Source organism: Bos grunniens, chromosome 12 (genome assembly GCF_055505025.1).
Source record: "Bos grunniens cultivar Pamir isolate PY7600 chromosome 12, Bosgru_T2T1.0, whole genome shotgun sequence".
Lineage (NCBI taxonomy): Eukaryota > Metazoa > Chordata > Mammalia > Artiodactyla > Bovidae > Bos > Bos grunniens.
This window is the reverse complement of record NC_141176.1, coordinates 21560259-21582131: the sequence shown is the minus strand read 5'-3', so window position 1 is coordinate 21582131 and position 21873 is coordinate 21560259. Positions and strand designations below refer to the sequence as shown.

At 46.9% G+C, this 21873-nt stretch overlaps 1 protein-coding gene across 3 annotated transcripts in view; it reads left to right on the top strand.

Moving 5' to 3' along the window:
- The first annotated feature begins 6913 nt into the window (after window positions 1–6913).
- The window catches only part of DHRS12 (dehydrogenase/reductase 12), a 77562-nt gene continuing 62602 nt past the window's right edge, over window positions 6914–21873 (top strand). Inside the window, exon 1 of one of the 3 annotated variants that reach the window (XM_086329187.1) lies at window positions 6914–7164. The gene's annotated coding sequence lies outside the window, so the exon portion shown is untranslated. The remainder of the gene's footprint in view (window positions 7165–21873) is intronic. The other 2 variants (XM_086329191.1, XM_086329193.1) reach the window with 2 other exon arrangements.

The window sequence follows — 21873 nt, the reverse complement described above, 5'->3', positions numbered from 1 at the left end:
ACAAGCCAAGGAGAGAGACCTCAGAGGAAAGGAGACCTGACGCCTGGGTCTTGGACTCCAAGCCTCCAGACCTGTGAGAAAAATTAATCGCTGTTGTTTAAACTACCCATATGGTACTTTGTGATGACAACTCCAGAAAACTGATACAGTAGGGATTTCTGTTCTGTTTACTATTTCATTCCAGCAGTGTCTGGCATGGAATAAACAGTTATTGAATGAATGAAGTTCTAGAGTTTCAAATCAAAGCAGGAGAAAGGATCTCCCCTTGCAGATTTTCTCTCTGTATATCTCTGCTTTTGCTTCTGTTTCTGTGCTTTTGCTCCTCACCATCATATGTTTTACCCCAGGAGAGGTTTCGCTCTTACCTTTCTGTCGCATCTTCTTCCAGCAAAAGACAGACTTTACTCACCAGCCTATCCTCTGGAGGTTGTGTGCACATCACATTTTCTGTGCATTCCTTGGGATTTTTTGGTTTTGGTGGTTGCAGTAGATTGGATTTTCCAAAGATGGCCTTGCCAGGATCCCTCATGCCTTCCTCTCTTCTTATACTGTGACTTCGCCAATGCTCCGTCAAAAGGCAGAGCCTGTCTCCTCCCCCTTGAACCTGGGTGGGTCTTTGGATCAATCAACAGGGCACAGAGAAAGTGGTGCCATGTGAGTGCTGGGCTGTCATGTGCTGGAGCCCCTGTGCCTGCAAGCCAGCAATCGTGCACATCTTTCCCCAGCTCCATGCCCAGTGGAGTCATGTTAGTAGCCTGAAAATAGCCAGGGTGGGATTATTTATGGCATGTGCTACATGCTAAGTCACTTCAGTCATGTCTGATTCTTTGTGACTCCATGGACTGTAGCTTGCCAGGCTCCTCTCTGTCCATGGGGTTCTCCAGGCAAGAATACTGGAGTGGGTTGCCATGCCCTCCTCCAGGGTATCTTCCTGACCCAGGCATCGAACCTGTGTCTCTTCCTTGGCAGGTGGGTGTTCTTTAGCCCCACCCACAGAAGCCAGCAAATGCTACAGTCATAATTACACACAAACACACGGAACTGGTTGTCAAACATTTACCAGCAAACCACCATTTCTGAGGCTAAATCATAACAAGTTTACAGATTCCTGGGGTTCTCCCTGTCTTAGTACATGTGCTCTTAAATCCTTGCCTCCATGCTGGGAAAAAGCCCAGGGCCCATGCAGAGGCCACATGTGGTGTTCTGACTGACATCCCCAGCTGAGCCCCAGCCCCAGCGAGTATCAGTCACCATGATCCATGTGAATGACGAAGCTTACTGATGACCGCAATGCCAGCCACCATCTGTCTACTGAGCCCAGTTAACCCCCAGGACTGAGAGATATAGTAATAATAAATGATCATTGCTGTTTTTTTGCCACTTGGAGCAGTCGTGCAATCATAGATAATCTGAACACTGATAACTTGTTCAGTTCTTCCTAAGGCATTATAAGTTAAGAGAAATGAAAATGCATCAGTTTCACACTGAAAAAAAAATCTGTTATACATGATAAATCTTCATGTATAGGATTCATAAGTACGAATTCACATATAGGAATCAGAGTAAGATTCAATCATTCATTTATTCAACAAATATTTATTGAGGGCTAGCTAATTAAGCCAGAGAAGGCAATGGCAACCCACTCCAGTACACATGCCTGGAAAATCCCATGGACGGAGGAGCCTGGTAGGTTCTAGTCCATGGGGTCTCTAAGAGTCGGGCACGACTGAGCGACTTCACTTTCACTTTTCACTTTCATGTATTGGAAAAGGAAACGGCAACCCACTCCAGTGTTCTTGCCTGGAGAATCCCAGGGATGGGGGAGCCTGGTGGGCTGCCATCTATGGGGTCGCACAGAGTCGGACACGACTGATTCGACATAGCAGCAGCTAATTAAGCATCAAACCCTGTGCTCACTCAGTGTTTAGAGTGGAGGAGCCCCCAGTGTGCAAATGGAGACAAAATGGAAACAACCCAATACTAGTGCGAAAGGCGCCAGAAGTGTGTTCAGGGTCCACTGGGGGTGGGCACGAAGGAAAAGGGGCCAACTCTTTTTAAAACAATTTTATTGAAGTATAGTTGATTTACAATGTTGTGTTAATTTCTGCTGTACAGCAAAGTGATAGTTCCATGTTCTATACAGTAGGACGTTGTTGTTTAATCCATTTTGTATACAGCTTGCATCTGCGAATCCCAAGCTCCCAGTCCTTCCCTCTCCCGTCTCCCCCCCTTTGGCAGTCACACGTCTGTTCTCTGTGTGGCCTGTTTCTGTTTCAGACATGGGTGCATTTGTGTCATGTACTTTACAGTGTAGTTTTACTTATTTGACTGCCCCAGGTCTTAGCTGTGGCATCCAGACTCTTCAGTTGCAGCATGTGGGATCTAGTTCCATGACCAGGAATCTAACCCAGGCCCCCTGCATTGGGAGAGTGGAGTTTTAGCCCCTGGATCACCAGGGAAGTCCCTGTGTCATATTTTAGGTTCCATATGTAAGTGATATCATATGATATGCGCCTTCCCCAACCCCGATCCAGGCCCTGGGGATGTTGATGTGCTCCTGGACTCGGCAGCCTGAACAGTGACCTGAGCACAGGTGCTGTTCCTTTTCCCCAGCCTGCTCTAGGGCACCAGCTAGAACCGAGTGGAAGGTTTGAGGCTTGAGACCTTTCAGGAAGCAGGCACCCGTCTCTCAGGGGTGGGTCTTCATATCCTCCCTACAGGCCCCTGGGACCGCTGAAAAAGGGGCTCAAGGTCACCCCAGTATTTCTGTGGAGCATCTTAGGCAGGTGCCCAGTTCCTTGGGACCCTTAGAATCTGAAGGTTTGGCTGTCTTTATTTTTTCTGCTAGACCCAGGGTTTTTAATAAAAATTGCAATAAAATATATGTAACATAAAATTGACCACCTTTTAAGTGCACAGTTTAGTAACGTTAAGCACATTTGTATTGTTGTCCAACCATCACCACCATCCATCTCCACAACTCTTTTCTATTTTGCAAAATTGAAATTATACCCATTAAACACCCGCCACCCCAGCCCATCTTCCCCTCAGCTCCTGGCAACCACCATTTTGCTTTCTGTCTTTGTGAATTAGACTGCTCTAAATACCTCAAATAGATGGAATCATACAGAATTTGTACTGTTGTGACTGGTTTATTTCACTTAGTATAATATGCTCAAGGTTCATCCAGACTATGGCTTGAGTTGACTGTCTTTCCATCCTTCTTCTATAAATTCATTCAGGACATAGGTTCTGCTTCTCTTTTTTTCTTAAATTGTCTTCAGGAAAATTGTGCTGAGAAAACTCAAAAAGAAAATGAGAGTATCTATTGAAGATGCTTTCTGATTCAGGTGGACATTGAAGGGAGGGACCCTGATGGTTTCTCTCAAATTAGGAAGCCATCAGGATTAGTAGTTGGTGAATATAGGAAAAATAAAAAAAATTCAAATAGAAGAATGGACAGTTCAGCAAGGAAAGCCTGAAAAGAATGTGAATGATTACACAGAACTAATTTGTTTCAGAATAACACACTATAAAAGACAGCCTTCTGAGATTCCCCTGGTGGTCCAGTGGTTAAGAATCTGCCTACCAATGCAGGGGTCACGGGTTCAATCCCTGGTCCAGAAAGATCCCACATGCCTCGGAGCAGCTGAGCCCGTGAGCCACAATTACGGAACCTGGGCTCTAGAGCCTGTTCTCTGCAACAAGAGAAGGCACCACAGTGAGAAGCCTGAGCACTGCAACCAGAGAGTAGCCCCTGCTCACCACAACTGGAGAAAGTCCCCATGTAGCAATGAAGACTCAGTGCAGCAAAAAAAAAAAAAAAAAAAGCCCTCTGCAGGATCTGGGGGAAGCCAGTGGGAATTAACACTTGGGAACAGGGGGGTTGGTTTCGACTGGTTCCCCGATTGCTCGTTATGTGGTGCACAAATTGGTCTTTGGCCAACTTTAATATCTCCCTTCATTTCCATGGCTTCTGTCAAGAAGTCAGGCATACCCTCATTAACTCACAGACTCCTTTGTAATTAAACTCAGGCATATACTCATTAGCTTATTACACTTTTGAATTAAAATTCCTTATGGGATACAGTGGATTTTATAAAATAAGCCTTTTACTCACAGTGTCTTGCCTTGAGTGAGCACTGCTTAAGCAATGAATGATTGAACTCACTTTCACCAGCAGGGCCCCGTTAAGTAGGCCACCTCGAGGCTTCCACAGAACAACATGCATAATAAAATTTGTACTCAATTCAATTTGTAATTCAGTTCTGCTAACAGATGGCCTTTATTCACATGATAATATCTGTAGTCATTTAGGCCTTTAGCCTCCTAGAATTCCCCTGTTTCTCCAAATAGGGTCCATGGAGACATAACAGGGTTTAAAATGCAGATTCCTGGGCCCAAGCCCAGACTGACAGATTCAGAATCTTAGGGTAGTGGGGCAGGAATCTGCTTTTTAATAAAGAGCCTCACAGATTTGTGATAAATTTAAAAGAAGTTGAGTTCATCAGAATGAAAGTTTAAGTTCAGTGGAAAACTTCTACTTGATGCTCACCTGTTGCAGTAACACAAAATAGCCTTCTTCAAATCCAAGACAAGGAGGGTTAGAAAGTTTACACAGTTCTGCCTCCCTGTAACTCCACTGTCTCAGATCCATAGTCTGGACTGACCTGACACGGAATAGGTTTTGTCTCTTCTCCATATCACAATCGTCCTCCATCACTTAAGGTGTTTTCTCTGGTCCCGAACCCATTTGAAGGACCTTGCTCCTGCTAAGTCACTTCAGTCGTGTCCGACTCTGTGCGACCCCGTAGACGGCAGCCCACCAGGCTCCCCTGTCCCTGGGATTCTCCAGGCAAGAACGCTGGAGTGGGCTGCCATTTCCTTCTCTGTGTTCAGTCTGTTTTTCCTCATAAGCTACCAGCATGCAGAGAGCAAAAAGAAGAGGCTGCCAGACATGCCTGCACCACCCACTAACCTTAAGGCCCTGAAATGGAATGTTTCCAAGACTAATTTATAACCAGTGAATTATAACTTCAGCACTGAAGTGCCACTGCTGCTGCTGCTGCTTCTAAGTCACTTCAGTCGTGTCCGACTCTGTGCGACCCCATTAGATGGCAGCCCACCAGGCCCTGCCATCCCTGGGATTCTCCAGGCAAGAACCACAGATCAGATCAGATCAGATCAGTCACTTAGTCGTGTCCGACTCTGCAACCCCATGAATTGCAGCATGCCAGGCCTCCCTGTCCATCACCAACTCCCGGAGTTCACCCAGACTCACGTCCATCGAGTCAGTGATGCCATCCAGCCATCTCATCCTCTGTCGTCCCCTTCTCCTCCTGCCCCCAATCCCTCCCAGCATCAGAGTCTTTTCCAATGAGTCAACTCTTCGCATGAGGTGGCCAAAGTACTGGAGTTTCAGCTTTAGCATCATTCCTTCCAAAGAAATCCCAGGGCTGATCTCCTTCAGAATGGACTGGTTGGATCTCCTTGCAGTCCAAGGGACTCTCAAGAGTCTTCTCCAACACCACAGTTCAAAAGCATCAATTCTTCAGCGCTCAGCCTTCTTCACAGTCCAACTCTCACATCCATACATGACCACTGGAAAAACCATAGCCTTGACTAGACGAACCTTTGTTGGCAAAGTAATGTCTATGCTTTTGAATATGCTATCGAGGTTGGTCATAACTTTCCTTCCAAGGAGTAAGCGTCTTTTAATTTCATGGCTGCAGTCACCATCTGCAGTGGTTTTGGAGCCCAGAAAAATAAAGTCTGACACTGTTTCCACTGTTTCCCCATCTATTTGCCATGAAGTGATGGGACGACATGCCATGATCTTCGTTTTCTGAATGTTGAGCTTTAAGCCAACTTTTTCACTCTCCACTTTCACTTTCATCAAGAGGCTTTTTAGTTCCTCTTCACTTTCTGCCATAAGGATGGTGTCATCTGCATATCTGAGGTTATTGATATTTCTCCCGGCAATCTTGATTCCAGCTTGTGCTTCATCCAGTCCAGCATTTCTCATGATGTACTCTGCATATAAGTTAAATAAACAGGGTGACAATATACAGCCTTGATGAACTCATTTTCCTATTTGGAACCAGTCTGTTGTTCCATGTCCAGTTCTAACTGTTGCTTCCTGACCTGCATATAGGTTTCTCAAGAGGCAGGTCAGGTGGTCTGGTATTCCCATCTCTTTCAGAATTTTCCACAGTTTATTGTGATCCACACAGTCAAAGGCTTTGGCATAGTCAATAAAGCAGAAATAGATGTTTTTCTGGAACTCTCTTGCTTTTTCTATGATCCAGCGGATGTTGGCAATTTGATCTCTGGTTCCTCTGCCTCTTCTAAAACCAGCTTGAACATCAGGAAGTTCACGGTTCACATATTGCTGAAGCCTGGCTTGGAGAATTTTGAGCATTACTTTACTAGCGTGTGAGATGAGTGCAATTGTGTGGTAGTTTGAGCATTCTTTGGTATTGCCTTTCTTTGGGATTGGAATGAACACTGACCTTTTCCAGTCCTGTGGCCACTGCTGAGTTTTCCAGATTTGCTGGCATATTGAGTACAGCACTTTCACAGCATCATCTTTCAGGATTTGGAATAGCTCAACTGGAATTCCATCACCTCCACTAGCTTTGTTTGTAGTGATGCTTTCTAAGGCCCACTTGACTTCACATTCCAGGATGTCTGTCTCTAGGTCAGTGATCACACCATCGTGATTATCTGGGTCGTGAAGATCTTTTTTGTACAGTTCTTCTGTGTATTCTTGCCATCTCTTCTTAATATCTTCTGCTTCTGTTAGGTCCATACCATTTCTGTCACAGCCCGTCTTTAAAAGGCTTCCTGGGGTTGCGCTGCTGCCCCCTTCCGGCCATGGGAAGTACTTCAAGATGTTGAAGCCGGTGGCGGGGTTGCGCTCTCCGCACGTGGAGGGTGGAAACAGAGATAAACCTCTCCCTCCCAGGGAGAAGCCAGGAGTTGCTGTCCTGCTGCGGGAGAGAAATCTGAGATGAGAGACAGAGAAAGGAAGCGTGCGGCACGGAGATGGACCCGCAGGTGAAGAGAAGTCCATCAGGTGTAGACTTGGACCAACCACCCCGACCCCACAGTGGCCAAGGTCAGCCTGGTCCTGGATCTGGCTCTTTGATATCAGCTCAAAAGGTGAGTGGAGACAGCGCAGTGCAGCCTTTCAAGTTGGAGAGAGAATCCTAGCAGATGGTTTCTCAGAATTGTTCAGGGGAAGATGACAATGTGCTGATTTGTGCTTCCTGGAAAGAAAATGACTACAATGTGAAAGTGCTGTTTCTTAATTGTGTGGAGAGAAAGGGAAACTTAATCTTCATGGAGTCTAAAGAGAATGGGTTTTCCCATGGAAAAGAATGGTCGTAAAGGAACAGTGAACTTCAGGGTGAGAGCAAGTTGTGCTGGGTTCTTAGAAACAGTTTGGTAACTACTGGGCATGAAGATAGAGGCCCTGTGGGGTCTCTGAGCAGGTGACTTGGACATGGTCGTGATAAAAGTGTGTGTAGAGCTCTGAGGATGGACATTTTCCATTTCATAGGGACCAAACACTGAAGGACTCCTAGGGAAGTGGTGGGTCACTCTGGCACACAGTAGGTTTGCCGTTACCTCCACGGAACTCATGCAGGATGGAATGGTTAGGAGGGGAAATGGAGAAGATACATAAAGAGCTATAGATAATAAAGGATTTGTGTCCTGAGCACCCAAAACATCTGTAGGAAATATTCAACAATTCAGGTTAACATCTGTCTTTGGAGGAACAGGTATGGAGGTGGTTAAGGTTTAACGTTTAATGTTATTCAAAACCAGGCCAAATTGAGCTGAGTTTCCACTCACCTCTAATTTAGGTAAACAGCCTAATTTACCAAGTCAGTTAATGAAAACCACAGTCACCGAGTCAAAAATGTGCCCAGGTTGGGGCTCTGAAGTGAACATCAGTAATGCTGAATACTGTTGAAGTGCTAGATGTTAAGAAAAACTTAGGCACCTCTAGATACAGGTTCACTGTTAAGAAACAAATGTCAGCTTAAAAAAAAAAAAAAAAAAAAGCACAATGTGAGAGTTGAGAGTTAAGTTTTATTTGGGGCACAGTGAGGACTGCAACCCAGGAGACAGAGTCTCAGATAGCTCTGGGTGAAAGAAAGTGAAAGTGTTAGTTGCTCTGTCCTGTCCGACTCTGCGAGTCCACAGACCATAGCCCACCAGGCTCCTCCGTCCATGGACTTCTCCAGGCAAAAATACTGGAGTGGGTTGCCATGCCCTTCTCCAGGGGATCTTCCTGACCCAGGGATCGAACCCAGGTCTCCTGCGTTGCAGGTAGATTCTTTACCGTTTGAGCTACCCAGGAAGCGAGAGCTCTGAGAGACTGCTCCAGAGATAGTGGTGGAAGGTCAGTATACATGTAATTTGGTGAAGGGGGAGTACATGCAGTCAAGCACATTTTTTCCAAAAGTTTCTTCTAGTCTCGTGAAACTTTTGTTAGCCACAAGGAACAGTCATCACCATGAAGATACGAGGAGACACAAGAATTAGGATCGGCCCCTGAAAATATTTAACTGTCTGAAGACTTGTCTTGCCAGTACTTCCTCAAGTATAGTTTTGCCTCATTTCTGCTCTCCACCCTGGCCTCCTCTCGGGGTGTTGAAGGTCAGCAGCACGTGATCTCATCCCTGTAGAGGCAGATGGCAGGGTCCAATGGCAGGTGCCCATTTGTAATCAACACAAACCAGAGGTTTAAAATAAAGTAGTATTTTATAAATCTGAATACTGAAACGGTAAATGTTAGTTATAAAAACTTGTAATTATTGGCATTTTAGACTAGATTCTTTGTTGTTGGGGGGCTGCCCCATTCTTTGCAGGATATTTAGTGACATCCCTGGTCTCCATCCACGAGTCACTAGCCACCATCCTCACCCCAGTGAGGACAATCAAAAATGCCTCCAGACATTGCCAGACATCCCCTGGGAGGCAGAATTACCCTTGGTTGGTTACCACTGAGATACAACAACTGGACTGAAAAATGAAAGTGTGTTAAGAATGTTGTTTGGTGACTACTACCAATTAATTTTCTATTATCAATTAATACCCTTTATCATCACTGGACTTCTAGGGGAAGACACGGCAGGGGCTGTTATCACTACTCTTACTGATGCAGAAGCAAATTAGAGACAAACAGTCCTACCACTCGGACACAAGTCACTGTTGATTCCCACTGGAGAGAAGGGGCTTACCCAGCCCACTCCGGAAGTCACTTCCTATGTCAGATTTCTACCAAATAGGGAAACTTTCTACCAAACAAGAAACATATTAATTTTCTTAGTACTTAGAAAGCTTAGAGCTTGCCTAAAATGGTCCTTACCACCCTTATTAGCATGGATCTATCTCTTGAGCATCTCCTGTGTATGAGGGATCCACCCTCTCTTAGAAGAGCTTCCATTTGAAAGGCCAGGGGAGCGTGTGATTGAGTTTTGCATGTTCCTACTGTACTAGTGGATGGATCTTCATAGCATATTTTTGTTTGTTTGCTTTTTACCTTTTGACCTCCTTCACCTATTTCTCATTTCCAGAGCCTACCTCTCTCCCACAGTCATCAATCTGTTCTCAGTGTCTGTGAGCTTCTGGGTTTTTTGTTTGTTTGTTTGATATTCCACATATAAGAGATCATACTTGTCTCTCTCTGTTTGACTGATTTCACTTAACATAATGCCCTTGAAGTCCATCCATGTTTTCACACATGGAAAGATTTCCTTCTTTTTATGGCTGAATAATATTCTGATGTACATATACCACAATTTCTTTATCCACTCGCCCATTGATAGACTTTTTTTGTTTCTGTATCTTGGCTATTATAAATAATGCTACAGTGAAATTGGGGGTGCACATGTATTTTTTGAGTTAGTGTTTTTGTTTTCTTTGGATAAATACCCAGAAGTGGAATTGCTGGATCCTATGGTATTTCTATTTTTAATTTTTTGAGGGCACTCCGTACTGTTTTCCACACTGGTTCCACCAACTTATGTTCCAGCCAGCAGTGTGTGAGAAGTTCCTTTTCTCCACATCCTGGCTAGTACTTGTTATTTCTTGTCTTTTTGATAATAACCATTCACACAGGTGTGAGGTGATATCTCATTGTGGTTTTCATTTTCATTTTCCTGACAGTCAATGATGTTGCACATCTTTCTGTGTACCTGTTGGCCATCTGCGTGTCTTCTTTGAAACATGCCTATTCACAACCTCCCACTTTTTAATCAGGTTGCTTTTTGCTGTTAAACTGTATGAATTATTTCTGTATTTTGTTTTTGTTTTTTTGGCCGCACTGTGTGGCATGCGTTTCCCTAGTGGCTCAGCTGGTAAAGAATCTGCCTGCAATGTGGGAGACCTGGGTTTGATCCCTGGGTTGGGAAGACCTCCTGGAGAAGGGAATGGCTACCCACTCCAGTATTCTGGCCTGGAGAATTCCTTGGACTGTTTAGTCCATGGGGTTGTAAAGAGTCGGACACGACTGAGAGACTTTCACTTTCACTTTTGTGCAGCATGCAGGATCTGAGTTTCCCGAACAGGGATCGAACCTGCTGCCCCTGCAGTGGAAGTGTGGAGTCTTAACCACTGGACCACCAGGGAAGTCCCTTGAATGTTTTAAATTATAGAAGCAAACCTGCTCCTGGGTAAAAAGGTGAAGCAGTGTTAGGTTATAAAGTAGAAGCAAACAAGCTTTGCACACCCGCCTCCACTGCTTCCTCTGCCCCGCCCCGGGGTCCTGCTGTGGCTGCTTCCGCCGCTGGAAATGGTTACTGACCACGGCTCACTGGTGTGCTCTGTCTTTTCCTACGCGTGTATGTCACGTGGGGACAGTTTTCCATGAATGGGATTGCGCTGGACACGTCCCCCTGCCCGCTCTGCTTGTCATCACCCTCCAAAGAAGTGGCACTTTTCACATTCCCACCGACGACGCACTGAGCTGTCTCCCTCTCCCCTCACTAGAATCCTAAACTGTTTCCTCATCTTGCCGATCCGATACGTGAAAGCTGATACTCATGGTTGTTTTAATTAACATTTCGTTCCTATCATTGTGTGATGCTGAACATCACTTACGAAGTCTGTTGTCCAGCATTTGCAGCCTTGCATGGGAACGCCATCTCTTTCTAGCTTGGGGTCAGAGCTCAGTTCCCATGTAGAGCCTTCTGTCTCCCAGGGAACATTCTTTAAGGTGTGACAGAAGTAGCAACACATCAGTCTTTTTTACTTCTCATCCGTCTTGCCAGTTTATAAAGTAAAGGGCTTACTGGAATGAGAATGGCCTCATTTATAAGATGGATCTCATACCTGGTGTTGGCTTGTCTCATTGGGTCTGATGTTATAACCAGTAAAGATATCACTGGTTTTCCAAATGGATGTTTCTACCATTATTTTCAGTTAGTGACTAAAGAAAGCAGTCAAGTGAGTATAAAATAAATAAGGTACAAGGATGTAATGTACAGCACAGGAAATAGAACCCATATTCTATAATAACTTTAAATGGAGTATAATTTATAAAAATACTAAATCATTATGTTGTATAACTGAAGCTAATCTAACATTGTAAATCAACTGTACTTCAATTAAAAAAAGAAGCACACCTAATCACACACACACACACACACAAGAAAGCAGTTAACTTGGGATATTTAAATTTTTAAAAATCTCTCTGCATCCCTACATTGTTTTTTATTTTTTCTTCAAGGTTCACAGACTAAAGCATGTGCCTCTTAGCCTACTTAGTGGCCCACGTGCGAATATGTGTCTTGTTATGATGTAACACAGACAAATACACATGGTTTCCACTGGAATAGCTTGGGCTGTAGGTATACTAGGAACGGTTCACATGTTGTTTTAATGGAAATTTACACATTGTGGCAGGTTTCCCACGTGGCACAGTAGTAAAGAATCTGCTTGCCAACACAGGAGACGCAAGAGACGTGGGTTTGATCCACGGGTCAGAAAGATCCCCTGGAGGAGGAAATGGCAACCCACTTCGGTATTCTTGCCTGGCGAATCCTATGGACAGAGGAGCCTGATGGACTACAGTCCATGGGGTCGCAAAGAGTTGGACGCAACTGAGCGACTGAACAGTGGCACCCCACTCCAGTACTCTTGCCTGGAAAATCCCATGGATGGAGGAGCCTGGTGGGCTGCAGTCCATGGAATCACTAGAGTCGGACACGACTGCGCAACTTCACTTTCACTTTTCACTTTCATGCATTGGAGAAGGAAATGGCAACCCACTCCAGTGTTCTTGCCTAGAGAATCCCAGGGACGGGGGAGCCTGGTGGGCTGCTGTCTATGGGGTCACACAGAGTCAGACACGACTGAAGTGACTTAGCAGCAGCAGCATCAGAGCGACTGAACACACACACACACATACATCTGTGGCAACTCTGCCACACAAATAGGAACAGTTTACCCTTATTTCTCCTCCCTCTGTTATTTCCCTTCTATGATGTAAGAGGAAGGTGTTGGCTAGATGCAAAGTCCACACCAACCCCTGAGAAGGAAATTCCACCAGCTTCTCAGTGGTATTCCCAGCTATGAAGTTCACCAGTCCTAAACCTCTGGAGGACTGTCTGAGGGCAGGGGTGCCGCCCATCAGGAGCTGAGGCAGAAAGAGAGGTGTGCAGGGGTTAGGGATGTGTTCTGTAATGTTTACGGGGACTTGGGGAGTGGGGTTCTCTCCCCCAGACACCCCAGAAGATGATGAGATTCAGAGCAAGCTCTTTGGCATAAAGGGGGACATACCAGTTCTTTACCTCGAAGAGTGAGGTTAGGAAAGACCCTTAGAAGCCCTGAATTGTGTTAGTCACTCAGTCATGTCCAACTCATTGTGATCTCACAGACTGTAGCCCTCCAGGCTCCTCTGTCCGTGGAATTTTCCAGGCAAGAATACTGGAGTGGGTTGCCATTTCCTTCTCCAGGGATCTTCCCGACCCAGGGATCAAACCTGGCTCCTGAATTGCAGGCAGATTCTTGGCTGCCATGCTGGACTAAAACTCCTCCTGCCCTTTGGGATAGTTGAGTTCGTCCTTGGATACAGGACAGTTGTTTTTCTCGATGGAGTTTTAGTGGTTTAGTTTACATGGCACCCTTGTGGTAATTGACCTCAACAGGTGTGAAGGGGAAAGTGAAAGTCGCTCAGTTGTGTCCGACTCTTTGTGACCTCATGGACTATACAGTCCATGGAATTCTCCAGGCCAGAATACTGTAGTGGGTTGCCATGCCTTCCTCCAGGGGATCTTCCCAACCCAGGGGTCAAACCCAGGTCTCCCGCATTGCAGGTGGATTCTTTACCAGCTGAGCCACAAGGGAAGCCCCAACAAGTGTGGACACCAACAAAAAAATCTAATTCATTCAGTTGCCAGTTGTCCACGACTGGGGACCCCCTTTCTGTTTGACAGAGGTGTGCCCCTGGCAAGCCACATGAGGCCGGCAGTCTGGTCTAGCTTCATGTCTGTTGGTGAAAAGCAGGTCAGTGATGGAGAGGAGGCTGCTGTTCCCGATTCTCTGTGTGTCGGGGCACCAAGGTGACAGTTTTTGCAAGGACATTGTGGAAAGGGTGAATCCTCGTGATGTTTGCATAGCAGTTCGCAGGATCGTGCATTAGATGTATATTGAAGACCTACTAGGTGTCGCACACATGTCTTCCATGGTTGCTGCCCGAAAGGCAGGAGGAGGCAGATCTGCCCGTGCTCACTGGGACTCCCCCAGCACTGCCTTCCGCGGACAGAGTATGTGGCCCCCTCGTGCTCTGCTCTGATGCCTGTCTTCTCCACACTGTGCGAGCTAGCTCTGGTCGAGTGAGGGCAAACCTCTCAAGCTTGTTGGAGCTGATGACCCCTGAGTTCTCATCTAGCTGTGTGACCTTGAGCAAGTTCTTAACTCTTCTGATCCTCCATTTTCTCATCTGTGGAATGGGCACGATACTCCTTACCTGGTGAAACATGACCGCGCACCTCCAGCGCTGATAGGGAAGGTGTGCCCACCTCCTGCTGCTCTTGACTGTCACCGGGAAGCCCTTCCTTTCTGGATTTCCTCCCCTTTCCTCCTGCCCTGGGATAAGGGGGAGAGACTGGGCTTGGAAGTCAAAGAGACCAGTTTTCAAATAGAGTCACAGAAGCCTCATTACAAATCCCACTTCTACCACTCGGTAGCTAAGCGGCTTTGAGCCTGTGAACCATCTGACTCTCAGTTCTCTCTGTACCTTCTGGGGAGCTGGGGGATGACATGCAGTGATGTGAGGAAGACCCTGGCAGGGCGCTGGTGACTTGCCTCTGGTTCCAGGTGACCCGTCTCCCATCCCATGGACTCCGACTTGCTGCGGAGGGGCTCCTGTGGGTACCAAGGCAGGTTTGAGTGTGACGCAGTGTTGAGTGTTGAGTGTCTGAGAAGCAAAGTGATAGGGAAGAGAAGCCCCGTATCTCATTGTAACCCCTGGAGCACGAAGCGCTGGCGGGATCACCCTGCTGGTGAGTTGGCAGAGGATCAGCGCTGCCAGGGATGATCCTGCCAGCAGGTCCGCACTGAGCGGGCGGTGTGCGCTCCTCCTCCGTCTTCACTTCCGCCTCCATCTCTACACACACACACCCCACCCGCTGTCACCGTCAGCACCCTCAGTGCTGGTAGCGCAGCATTTGGGGATGCTCCCGGCTGGCTCTCTGGAGGGGAAGGACCTGACATTTGGGATATACTTGGAGACCTCGGGGCTCCTTGGAATGAAAGCATTGACCTCCAGGTGAGATGTCCGGTCTTGTTTATAACTGATGTCTGAATAAAGGCAACCTCGTGGGAAGTCTTAAGCGACTTATCTTAGAGCAATAATACTCAGAAACACCCTGAGCAGAGGGTCGAGTGGACTGAAGTATGGGTCAGGAAAACAAGGGGATGGCGGATCGGTGCCTGGCAACCCTGACGTGCTGATAGCCACATCTGGCCACCAGCTCCTCACCTCCCTCTCCTCCAAGGACATCTCACTCACTGCTGCACCCCCAGCACCTCCAGTAGTGCCCAGCACACAGTAGGAGCACAGCGAGTGTCCCCTGAATGCCTGGATGGGTGAATGACCTACCAGCTCCTAATACAAGCTTCTCCTCTCGCTGATATGCCTGCCCTCACCCCCCATCTCACCCTCCTCAGGCACACCCTGACATTTTATTCCCCAGAACGGCTCTGGGTCCACAGCCCCCTTCACCTCTGGGCACACCTACTGTGGGCTACAGTCCACAGCGTCCCAGAGAGTCAGACACAACCGAAGCGACTTAGCATGCACACAGGCCTTAGCACTTGAGTGCTTTTCTGCTCCTTTCTTTCCTTTATCAGCACATCTCACTGGTGTTCAATTCCCTGCCCTGTCTGCATTTTGAGATCACCCTCCTGGCTGAACTACAGATCAACCTCCTCACTGGTCTCTCAGCCCCATCACCACCCCACTGGTCCAGGTTTTCCCAAATGATTTGACTTCATGTCACTTCGCAGCTCCATGTCCTCCACTCCCTTTACCTTCCTAATCAAATGCAAATGCCCTGAGGTTGATTGGAAACGTTCCCTGTTCTCAGGTCCTCGTTCTAGTTGTATCTCTCACTTATCTGTTGGAGGACCTATACTCAGCCAAATGGGGGCTTTGCCTCTCCCCAGAACCACCTTGAGCTTTTCTTCCCTGAATGTTTTCCTGTAGGATTTTCTTTTTGATTGAAAAGCCACTCTGTCAAAATCCTGTCCATTCACTCATTATACAACGCCGCTACACCTCCTCCTGGAAGCATTCCTTGATTTCCTCAGGACCCCTCCCTCCTCTGGGTGCCTGTACCTCTTTGCACTCCCCTGGTGGCCCCTCTCACACACTGATTTGTATTGGCTCCTGGGTACCCATCTCATCTCCCTGATGGGGCATGAGGTCTGTGCTGGTGAGTTAGTGGGGGCTATGGAACAGGCCAGGTGAGAGGACGATGCAGGTGTTGACATGGGGATAGAGAAGAGGGAAGAATGCAAAAAAATTAGGCCAAGAGAGAGTCCCTGGATGTACCAAGAGGACAGAAGTGGCACGGGTGACTGAGGATTTGGTGCCTTTAAAGATGCAAGGAAATGAGAGGGCAGTTTGGAAAGAGGACTTCGTTTATCCTCCTGAACTCTCTGCCAGTCGCTTCCAGGGTGTTTGGTAGCTGAGTGGAGTCCCCAGAAGGTGGTGTTGCAGACAAAACTGCCAGGTCCTGGTTGCAGTTTGCCCATTAAACAATTTAAGCCCGAGAGCAGGGGATACGCTTGTTTTTCAAAGGCACCAGGTTCCAGAAATCCTGGACAGCAGACTGAGCCAGAAGCCACCCACTTGTCTTACCAAGATTCCCCCTTGGAAACATGCTTTGATACTTTTGGTCATGTATTTGGAGGGATAGCTGGTTGCTAACATCTAATTTTTTAAATTTTTAATTGGAGGATAACGATGTTTTATCGGTTTCTGCTGTACAACAAGTGAGGCCGCCGTAAGGATACATATATCCCCTTCCTCTTGATCCTGCCTCCCTCCCCGCTCCCACCCCACCCCTCTGGGTCATCGCAGAGCACCAGGCCGAGCGCCCTGTGTCCCACAGTAACTTCCCACGAGCTGTTTCACACGTGGCAGTGTATACACGTCAAAGCTACTCTCTCAGTGCGTCCCACGCTCCTTCCCCCGCTATGTCCAAGTCCGTTCTCGACATCTGCACCTCTATTCCTGCCCTGCAGATCGGTTCATCAGTACCGATTTTTCCTAGATTCCCTGAATATCTCAATTCTGATGTCCTCCTATCACCATTAATCCTGAGTTGTCTTCTCTTTTAGGACTCTTGGTTGACTTAGCAGTTTCACTCAATTCTTTTAAACAGACTCGATGGAAACTCATTTCATCAGAAACCAGGATGTGGCACCCTGAGCCACACTGGAATTGGTGCTTAGTAAACTTGAAGGCATGGCGGTGTTCATTAGAGGCGGTCATTGCTGTCGGTGACCTGTCCTGGCCCAAGCAAAGTCAGTGGGAAACTCAGTCACTGTCTTAGAGGGTGTCCATCACCCCAATTGCTCTCCTGGGATGCAGGGGAATAGGGGCGGGCATCCCAATCCCTGGCTGTGGCTTGGGTGGTCCTTATTAGCACTGAGGGATAAAGAGGCCCCCGTGTGGGTCATGCTGGTCACTTCCCTCCCAGTGAAATCCCACAGCCCAGCGTGGCCCCAGCACCTCACACTTCCCTGAGCAAACAGGCTCTAAGGAAGACTGGGCTGAAGACTCTCCAGCCACCGCTTATAAAAAGGATGGGATGATGGGTGGACCGCCTGCTTCACAGTCCCCGGAGGAGTTGGTTGGAAATGCAGATTCCCAGGTCACGTTGGCAGAGATTCTGACTTCCTGGGTCCAGAGTGGCCAAAGAGAATCTGAGAATCACGTGTCCCAGGGTGAGAGCAGAAGTGAGCCTGAGCCCTTGGCGGTGGTGATGCAGAGGCTGGCGCCAATGAAGCCGGGCTGCGGATGCGCTCAGGAGTGAGGGTGGGTTTACTTGTCTCCCGTGGCGGCTGATTCCCAGCCCATGGGACACACCAGGTCTCCCTCCTTCATCGTTTCTTCAGTTCTCTATTTGAACTCTGGGGCTGGGGGCAGGGGAGTGTCTGAGATAACCGGGAAGCCACATGCCTAACACGACTTAGCGGCTAAACAACACCCCTTCCATCATCATAGTGGAGGAGAATAATGGTGATGATGATAAGGGCCAACACTTACAGAGCATTTATCGTGTAGCAGACTCTGTGTTAGGTGCTTTACGTGCCTTAGGACATTTAATCATTTTCACAAGTCTAGGAGAGTCTTATAATTATGCTCGTGCCTGAAGTGAGGACATGGAAGCCTCAGGGGTGAAGAGTTCAGCTATCAACGCTGGAGAGCGTGGAGTGGGCTGTGAGCCCCAGCCACACCCAGGGGGCAGGTCCTCATGCTCTCCTCTGGGTGGTCCTGAGGGATGTTCTTGCCCCAGCCCCCTCTCTCAGCCTTGCTCCAAGGCAGGAGGCTTGCATGACAGGAGCTCCTGTGTCACTGAACACCTGGCTTACACATGTGGCCAGGTGGCACCATCTGTCACAAGCTCGCAGAGCAGTGAAGGATCTTTTTAGGATGCTGATCACTTTATCATCCTGGTAACAAGCCCAAGGCCGGGAATAGAGATGGGATTTACCCACTTCCCGCTTTTCTATCATGTATCAGCAACAAATTTCTTCCTCAACCCCCACTGTAAACCGGGAACTAAAACAGATACGGATAGATTAATGGCATTCTCCCTTTAATCTGCCACATGGCCAGCAGTGCTGTGTCCCTCGTGATCCACAGATCACCCCAGGACTTGCCAGGCTCAGCTGCAGAATGAAATCTCAGAGCATCTTGTTCAAAAAGCTGGGAAAAAACTGTTCAAGGTATTGAAAGAGAAAGCTTTTCCCTTTCTTCTGCAGCTCTTTGGATCTGTCATAGTATTTTTCATTTGCTATTTAATGTCATTTTAAGTAAACAAAAAAGAAAATTTTTTACTAACAATTTTAAGTTAGTAGCATAGGAACTTCACTGGCGGTTCAGTGGCTCAGACTCCATGATCCCAATGCAGGGGGCCCACGTACAATCTCTGGTCAGGGAACTAGATCCCACATGCTGTAACAAATAAATAAGTATTTAAAAATAAAGTTAGTAGCATAAATTTTATCATTCACCTTAGTATTATATAATGACAGATTTTTGTGGGTTTTTTTTGGCTTGTGGGATCTTAGTTCCTTGACCAGGAATTAAACCCAGAATCCCAGCAATGAGAGCACTGAGTTCTAACCACTGGACTGCCAGAGAATTCCCTATAATGACAGTTTTAAATGCAATTATAAGAGCATTTAATGCAGATGTAGAATCACCAAAATGACACTATTTGTGTTTCATAGCTCTTACATGTGTATGTATTTCGTTTTTACCAGAACAGTATAAATAATATCATATCAGATACTATGAGATATATGGGTTTCCCTGGTGGCTCAGACGGTAAAGAATCCGCCTGCAATGCAGGAGACCCGAGTTTGGTCCCTGGGTTGGGAAAATCCCTTGGAGAAGGGACTGGCAACCCACCCAGTATTTTTGCCTTGAGAATTCCATGGACAGAGGAACCTGGTGGGCTACAGACATGGCTAGGCAACTGACACTTAACACTATGGGATGTATAACCCATAAATAAATGGAAGGGAAGAAGACGACTTCGTGATGCAGATTCCTTAAGTGATAAAGTGAGTTGTCAGAGAACCTTATGCAGGGCAGGGAGGAGCCATCTGCAGTGGGTACAGGTGCCCAGGAAGCACAGGGTAGATCCTGCCTGGCTCTATGAATGCCAATGGCTCCTGGCATCCTGGCCCTGGCAGAGCAGCAGCTCATGAACTCCTTTTCTAGAAGCTGTCACTTTGGAGAGGTCGTGCAGGAAAGCTGGGCCTTGGAATTGGCAGCCAGATCAGAAAAGACATTCAGCTGTCTCAGAGATGCAAGTCCTGGCTTGAACTCCTGCCTCTGGTATGGAAGCCCCGCCAAGTGAAGACCTCCTCCTACCCCCTGCCGTCGTCTGCTGTCTTGATAGAAAGGGCAGATTTCATGCAACATGTAAGTAAACTGCAGTGGGAAGGAAAGGAGAGTCTCTGTGTTCTCACCCACATGCAGTCCTTCTCCTTAAAGCCTGCTTTGTGTTTCTGCTCTTCACGTTCCTGGCACTGCTGCTGTCCATGGCCTTCACAGGTGAGCTGCTGGATGCCCTCGGTCAGCCAGGGGATGATGGTGCTTCATCTTTAAACAGAAAATGTTTGATGGGAAGGTCCTGGCAGTCCAGTGGTTAGGACTCAGCGCTTTTACTGCTGTGGCCCGGGCTTCAGGCCCCAGTCGGGAAACTAAGATCCCACAAGCCACATTGCACAGTCAGAAAGCAAAACGAAACAAAAACCCCAAAATGTGTGCTAGGAAGAGCTGATGATTTTCGGACACATATTCAGTTCAGTTCAGTTCAGTCGCTCAGTCGTGTCTGATTCTTTGCAACCCCGTCAACCGCAGCATGCCAGGCCTCCTTGTCCATCACCAACTTCCGGAGTTTACCCAAACTCATGTCCACTGAGTTGATGATGCCATCCAACCACCTCATCCTCTGTTGTCCCCTTCTTCTCCTGCCCTCAATCTTTCCCAGCATCAGGGTCTTTTCAGATGAGGCAGCCCTTCGCGTCAGGTGGCCAAAGTATTGGAGTTTCAGCTTCAACATCAGTCCTTCCAACGAACACCCAGGACTGATCTCCCTTAGGATGGACTGGTTGGATCTCCTTGCAGTCCAAGGGACTCTCAAGAGCATATTTGTCACGCAGAATTTCTTGCTGAACATTTTGAAAGGACAGAGTGCCAGACCCTGCCCTGGGGAACACTGAGGACAGATATCTGCTTTGTAAAATCTGTTTAGATGGTTCCTGTGTCTCTTGCCCAGGTTGGGGGTCACTGGACCAGAGGTTTCCCTTGCCAGTCCCTATGCTCCTACGTGGAGCCCTGTGAAAAGACGAATCTCAGGCTGTGGTCATCGTCAGCACTCCATGCGTTCTTTTACTGAATGAACACATAAATATTTCCATTAAATGATCTCAGTCACTCAGAAGTTTGAACTGTGAGGAAAGGTTGAGGAAGTGGGAGGGTTCAATCCCTGGGTCAGGAAGCTCCCCTGGAGAAGGAAATGGCAGCCCACTCCAGTATTCTTGCCTGGGAAATCCCATGGACAGAGGAGCCTGGCGGGCTACAATCTATGAAATCATGAAGAGTCAGGCATGACTGAGCGACTGAGCACACACGCATGCAGAGGCGATGGCTGCATATCATTGTGGATATGTCAAATGTCACCGAATTGTTCCCTTTAAAATGGTTCATTTTCTGTTACATGAATTTCATTTCAGCTTTTTTTTTTTGTTTACAAAAGCAACAATACAAAACAGAAATGAATACAAAAATAGTACTCTTAGATTTGTATCAAGTGAAAGCTGACAGCTTGACAGGAAATAAAAGAACAAAATAAAATTTTCAAATTCAGACAGAATTCGTATAGCCAAGTAGTCTGGGGCCATTTAGTGTCAGGGCAAACAGTTCAGCCACTTCAACAGGCCCTGAAGTTGTCATTGTTATAGGACAGTTCGAAAATGAACATGTATTATATGTCTCTGCTTTAGCAAGAAGAGTTTATAAGGTATAAGATGTACCCTGCTTAAGAGTCCCCCGTAAGAAAATGTCCCATGCAAAATCTTTCAGTGAAAGACAGAGGTTTTTTATCAAGTCAAAAGGCTGCGATTCAGTTATCTAAACAGCAAACTGAAACAATTCACCCTCTAACATGACTGCATAAATGAGACAAGACCCCACAAAGCCAGTTGCCATAGAGGTTATGTTAAAATCACTGCATCCACCACCAGAAGTGGGCATTGGGGAATTATTGCTTAATAATTCTGTTTGGGGGTGATGAACAAGTTTTGGAAATTGATAGTGGTGATGTTTGTACAAGTTTGTGAATGTAATTAGTGCTACATTTAAAGTAGCCCCCCAAAATTGTATGATATATATTTTATCACAATAAAAATAGTAAAAATACTTATTAAAATTTCCATAATATGCCCCCCCCCCAATCACTATATCTAGCAGTTCTACCAAATGTACTGGGGAGACTTCTAAAGCCCAAAGAGGGTAATTGTGATACTGCCGGTCAGACAAAATCCCGAGGTCCCAGGCAGCACATGAGGCGCACGGGGGAGGAAAGATGCTTTTATTAAATTTATTAG